Consider the following 5,310-nt stretch of genomic DNA (forward strand, 5'->3'; position numbering starts at 1 on the left):
CAGCTAGTGCCTCAAGGGGAAATTTTCCACAGAATGTTATGCCCATTTCTCTAAAGTTCCCGTTTACTTTGGAGATCTTCATCCTTCAAATTCTTACTGATTTGATTGCCATGCATGCCAATAATTGTTTTCTTAGCCTACTCAGATAGTCCTAAATTCCAGAGACTCTCTTTTTGATATCTATGCACTATGTTTTTATTTTTTTACTTATTAGACATTTTTCCCTATTTCACAGCTGTACCCTCTTCCACAATTTGTTTAGACAAAAATAATATTTTTTTCAAGATAAGACTATCAAATGGCGTTTATGTAAGGTAACATTAAAAGTGGACCAATGATCTTACTTTCTTTTTACTCATTAATTTATCTTATCCATGAACAAATACATTTAGGCTATAAATTGGCTCTATCAATTATTTTCTTTAACTTTTGTAGTAGATTTTCTTTCTCTTTTCTAGTTTCATGCTTAGAGAGCCTTAGTGCATAAAGGTCTCTAAAAGGAATTAAGACCTTCTGGAAATATGATTAAAAGGTTTTCCTTTTGTTTTACACCATGTATCATTCCCAGTATAATGTAATGTTCACTCTACTTAGACCTTGTGCTTTACATTTCTTAGAATGAGATAATCCACAGCCTAAATGCATATAGCTATGAAGTATTATGTGAATTGTCAAAGGAGGTATGCATTTTTTCATGATATTCTGAATTAATCACCAAATACATTTATAAAAGGCTACGGGAATTACAGTTACCCTAATGCTTCTGAATTGCATATGTTCCTTATTTCTATTTCGATTACTGTTGTCTTTAATTGAGTATGACTATTTTATGTGTATGGTTTAGTAACATAGCTGTTTGGGCTCTCCTTCTCCCTTTTTCAATGAACATTGCAAAGCAGCTGTTACAAGCATATATTTTGAGCCAAAGGGTACTCTCGCTTACATATGGGAGGGGTGAGGGGAGGATAATTGAATCAGAAAATGCTTGTGTTAAAATATGCTCTGCAAAACAATGGAAACAGGAAAACAATGCCAGAATGGTGTCCACAGTGAAGAGAACAAAGCCTGACTCTAAACAGAGGTTGCTAAACAAATCAGTTCCTATGCAATTAGATGGAAAAGCACTTAGCAACAATATAAAAATGACAGACTAGCTGAAAATCAGCACAATAGAAGATGACTCAGACTCTCTAAAGTTTACATACTTTAGAACATTACTTTCAATTCCACATAGAGTTAGTTCACATGAGACTTGATGATATGGAAGTGAAAGTGGTGATAAAAAAGAAATAATTTCTGCATTACAAACATAAAGTCAATACTAATTTGTCTTTTATTAAAGAAACTCAAACCCTTCATAATTAATTCCTACTGAAATTTTGCCCAAAATCATACAGACTTTATAGTTTAGCTTTTTTTGTAGGTATAAAATTGACATATTAAGATTTCTGAACTTTTGCCCAGCATTTCTAGTTCTCTTATTCTTTTTAAAACTTCATATTTTAGATAGCAGGCCTCCCTGGGATCTGAAACAGCATGATTAAGTATGAATATACATGTCTTTACCTCCCTATAAAAGACTATTCTGTATGACCTGTACATTTCTCTTGGTGTAACACTATTGCTTCAATTTTATAGGCTCACACCTATGAGTTTTCAGTCTGCCAAACCCTCCTGGTGTGTGTGTGTGTGTGTACTGTCATACTCTAAGGAGGATGTGTCTTAACAGCTAGAGGGTTTATTTAATCTGACCTCTTTGACGATTTGAATATGAAAGTTTGGGATCAAAGGTTAAAGTGGAGTAAATTACTCTGCATAAAATTGGAAGTTAATGAATTGGGAGTAAGAGTCAGTGAGAGAGATTGAGAGAAGCCATTAAGGCCGGATGCTACATAAGAGAACTTGTATGTGAGCTCTGGGTTACACTAAAGAAAAATACAGAAGTATATCAAGGAAATAGAAGTAACATAAAATCACAGATTGCAATCTTCATATCAGCCAAGTAAAATTCAATTCAAAAGTTATGAAACCTAAAATTTAGGCCATGTTTAAACACTAAAAGTCATAATTTACAATAAAGACATAAAGATTTCATAATTATGTATACATAACAGTTATTTGTCTCTTTATCTCTATTTATTATCTATCTATCTATCTATCCATCTATCAATCATCTATCATCGATCTATGCCAAGTAGCAAAGCACCCACTTTTATAAAGCGGAAACTACAGAGGATAAAGAAGACATAGACAGGGACAGAGAAATGCAAGGGAGTGCAATAATCACTGAAAGTCAATTTTTTCAGATATATGGTAGGACCTTTGGATATAGAAATTAAAGTTCACTGTTATTTCTGTACATTTTCTTTGTTTGGGTTAAAGGAGACTTTCATTCATTGCTCTATGTACAAGTCACCTCAAGAGGAAAAGAAAATAAAGTTATAGGGGAAAAAAATCACCTTTTCAGTACTCTCTAAACCCTTAAAATGTACTGTCTGCTATGGTTTGAATGTTTTCCCCAGGGCAACAGTGTTGGGAGGTGGAGCCTCATGGGAGGTGTTTAGGCCATGGGGTCTCTGATCTTATAGATGAATTTATGCCCCTATAAAAAGGGCTTGCTGGAGTGGATTTGCTCTCTCTTGCTCTTCTGCCACGTGAGGACACGAAGTTCCTCTCTTCCAGAGAATTCAGGGTTCAAGGCACCACCTTGGAAGTGGAGACCAGGCCCTCACCAGACACCAAAATCTGCTGGTGCTTTGTTCTTAGACTTTCCAGCTCCAGAACTGTTAGAAATAAATTTCTGGCCCAGTGTGGTGGCTCACGCCTGTAATCCCAGCACTTTGGGAGGCCGAGGCGGGTGGATCACGAGGTCAGGAGTTCGAGATCAGCCTGGCCAACATGGTGAAACACCGTATCTACTAAATACAAAAAAATTAGCTGGGCACGGTGGTGCACGCCTGTAATCCTAGCTACTCAGGAGGCTGAGGCAGGATAATTGCTTGAACCCAGAGGCAGACGTTGCAGTGAGCTGAGATTGCGCCACTGCACTCCACCCTGGGGGAGGGAGTAAGACTCTGTCTCAGGAAAAAAAAAAAAAAGAAATAAATGTCTATTCTGTATAATTTACCAGTCCGTGATAGTCTGTTATAGCTGCGAGAATAGACTAAAACAGTGTCTTTCCATAATCTAGTACTTATTGTTTCTTGCCTGTCTTTCCCTCCTAACAACATGTACTTCCTGCCATATCCCTAGCACTTACAACAGCATCTGGCATACAATATTTGCTGAATAAACATCTGTTGAGAGACTGAACAACTGAAGGAATGAATCCTGTCTGACACTCAGTTTTAGTCTCCATCCAAAATAAATATGTTTTTTGATTTATTATTTCTTCAATTCTTGTTTATTTTCCATAAGTTTTTTTCTTTCTCAGACTTCTTTTTTAAAAAAAAAAAACGTAAAAAAGAAACATTCGTGCTGCATCTTCTCTCTCTCACTCCCCAGGAGGAAGAGAAAAATGATCACCAATGGCAAAAAGCAGTTGCAGCAAAGCAAAACCAAGAGCCAGCTTTAAGTTCAGGAGAGAGCGCTACATCTCCTCCTCACGGTTTCTGGTGCTCTCCAGGTTCAGAGACACTTTTCTAGTAACAAACTAAAAAAAAGATCACTGAAAGTATAATCTTTCTGAGACTTCTTTAATCAGATATTTTGTCTGGTCATTCTATTCCCAAATTATCTTCCATTTCTCATAACTTAAAACTTTGTTTTATTTTTTACTTTATATTATAATACCCAGATTATATTTCATCTTCTAAAGCTCTGATTACCTTTTTTATTCTTGTATAATTTAAATTCATAAAGTATAATTTGTTTGGTTTATTTATCTGCTTGATTCTACCTAGTTGCTGTGTATGTGTAGTTTATCTCCTACATATTCTATGACAGTTTTATTAAAAGTTTCTTCATATTATTTCATTAGCTGTGCATCTGTGGGATAACATATCCTGGTAATTTTATTTTGTTAATTTTCTTTAAAACATAAAATATTATGCATTACACACTGATTTATTTAAAAGAAAAAGATTAAGATCAGTTTGACAACTTTAGGAAGATCATTTTGGCAATCTAGAATTTTTGTTTATTACTTTTTTAAAATTTAGTAATAATTTATTACAAAGCACTTTGCTACATACCAGGGTGATGCTACAACAGTAAATAAAAAGTTTGGCTTCTACTAGAGAATGTACATCATACATTACATGGAAATCAGTTCCCACTATGTCTGGTCCATGCAGGGTGAGCCTCAACAAGAATTAGCAATTGCAGAATTTATAATTGCAGAATTTATAATGTTCAGCAATAACAAATTAAAAGGTGTTGTGTTTGAGGGCAAAGACTTAAGCATTTAGATTTAGTAAAGCTGAATTCCCAAATTAGGACAAAAAAAATCTGATTTTAAGAGTTTGGACTGCTGAAGAGATTTGTCCCACTTCTGGTCACACTGATTTGCTCACTTTATTTTGTGACTTACTGGCTTAACTTGTTTTCTTCTATATTGCTTTCCTCATAACAACAATAGAGAGAAAATGGGATACATTTCATATTTGTTATTGTCAGAACCCCAGTGGTTTAGATGTGATTGATGAATAAGATACACAAAGTTACAACAAAGCATTGAATAATATGTAGTTAAAATCCAGCAGGCTTTATAAACAGGCACATGTAAATCATTTCAGCAATCTTCCCTCTTGTTTATGCCAATTAGTTCCCACATAAATATCTACATGTTTGAAGCTATTTTAAATTGATTCAGCATTTTCTCTCAAAATTGGAGATATCAAGTATCTAGCATTTAAATGCTGCTTTAGCCTGAGACTAGAAGTGAGCTGCAATGTAACTGTAAACACATTTTGAATGACTGGTTTTGATTTTATCTACCTTCATAGTTTATTAGTTTTATAACGACATGAAGACACAGAATACTTATCAAAATAAGGATTATTTTTTCTGTTAACCAAAATGTGAACAATTAGGTGAGTTATGCTCTGGGTGTACTAGCTGTGCTTCTGCTTTACTAGTGTCTTTAAAAAGACAGAATACTAATAATTTTGTACCTGTGCTACTATTACAGCCTGCTAAAGAGGAATAGTGGTCATGATGTTCTGAAATCACCTTCTGGTCATTAGGTTACTGAGATTATATCACTCAGTGAGAGCCTTTTCTTAACAAGGAGAAAGAACTATGTCCAGAGTTTATAGTGTCTTCCAGCCATGCACTGAGACAATTTTCAATGACTAATTATAGCTTGAG

General features: G+C 34.7%; 1 non-coding gene across 1 annotated transcript; it reads right to left on the minus strand.

The window, feature by feature from the left end:
* Nucleotides 1-3,467: 3,467 nt before the first annotated feature.
* On the minus strand, nt 3,468-3,683 carry LOC129041894 (small nucleolar RNA U3). The gene has a single exon (XR_008504004.1). It is a non-coding gene; the product is annotated as a small nucleolar RNA U3 (small nucleolar RNA).
* Nucleotides 3,684-5,310: the final 1,627 nt, after the last annotated feature.

The sequence above is a fragment of the Pongo pygmaeus genome, chromosome 6, assembly GCF_028885625.2.
Source record: "Pongo pygmaeus isolate AG05252 chromosome 6, NHGRI_mPonPyg2-v2.0_pri, whole genome shotgun sequence".
NCBI classification, from domain to species: Eukaryota; Metazoa; Chordata; class Mammalia; order Primates; family Hominidae; genus Pongo; species Pongo pygmaeus.